Source organism: Phalaenopsis equestris, unplaced genomic scaffold (assembly GCF_001263595.1).
Source record: "Phalaenopsis equestris unplaced genomic scaffold, ASM126359v1 Scaffold001361, whole genome shotgun sequence".
NCBI lineage: Eukaryota > Viridiplantae > Streptophyta > Magnoliopsida > Asparagales > Orchidaceae > Phalaenopsis > Phalaenopsis equestris.
The window spans coordinates 1545-2751 of record NW_018165800.1 but is presented as its reverse complement, the minus strand read 5'-3'; positions in this window follow the sequence as shown (position 1 = coordinate 2751).

The following is a 1207-nucleotide window of genomic DNA, read 5'->3' as shown; positions in this document are numbered from 1 at the left end:
GACGCCTGCCTTTTTAATATTATTACTTTGTCAGGTCTCTAAGGGTTCCATATCGTTAGCAGCATTTTGCATAATAAATTAATTATTTATATTAATTTTAATATTGTCTTTTTTTATTTTTATTTTAAACATTTCATCAATTAAGAGCCCGTTTGGGACGGCTTATTGGGAGAGGCGGCGAGAGGCCGCATTTCCATCCGTTTGAAAAATACGTTCACATGATACGTTTTTTTGTTCTACCAATAAGCTATTCTAGATAAGCTGTCTCAAACAGTTTTACCAGACAGGAGCAGAAATGACATTTAACCACGAATAAGCTAATCTGAAAAAGCAGACACAAACAGCAAATCAGATTATTTTGATAATCTGCAGTTTATCAGATTATCAGAATAATCTGTTTATCAACATATTATAAATAATTAACAGCTGCGCCAAACAGAACCTAAATCAATAAAATGTACTTCACAGTTGACACCAACTAATAAATAAATAGGGATATAAAACCGCTCATCACGGCCGAATCAAAACAAAACTGCAGAAGACGTCACGTGTCTTCTTTAAAGTTTCACCTCCCTCTCTCTCTCTCACTCTCTCAGTCTCTCTCTAATTTTAGGTTGGATGCCTCTTCGTAATTTTAATTTTAAGAACAAAATATTTCAGAAATATCTTAATTTTATTATTATATTTTAGCGAAATATATTTGCTCCTTTTTTTTAACAAGGTTGTTATCTTTATTTAATTTTTAATTTCAGATAAATTACATTAGATTAGTTTTTAACGTGTTTTTCTTCTTAACTTTTAAAATAAATCAATTTATATTTAAAAAACATCAAAATCTTGTTGTAATTGTCTTCATTTTATTTAACAGGAATTTTCTTTTACTGAATTTCACATATGATAGCGAACCCTTCAATTCTACACACATAACATTCAGCATAACAATAATTACATATATAACACTCAACAATATCAAAATTAAAACAAATTAAAATCCATTAATTGATCACGAATGATCTCTTAATGTATATATATATATATATATATATTAGCAAAAACCATCCATTATATTGATGAAATAGAAGAGTTTACCGTACCGTTCTAAGGTAGGGAATCTGTAAAAAATCACCCTTTAGCAAAAATGACAAAGGAGGGGGAGGAAGGGAAGAAACTAAAGTAACATCAGTTTGACTTACTAATCTAGCAAGCC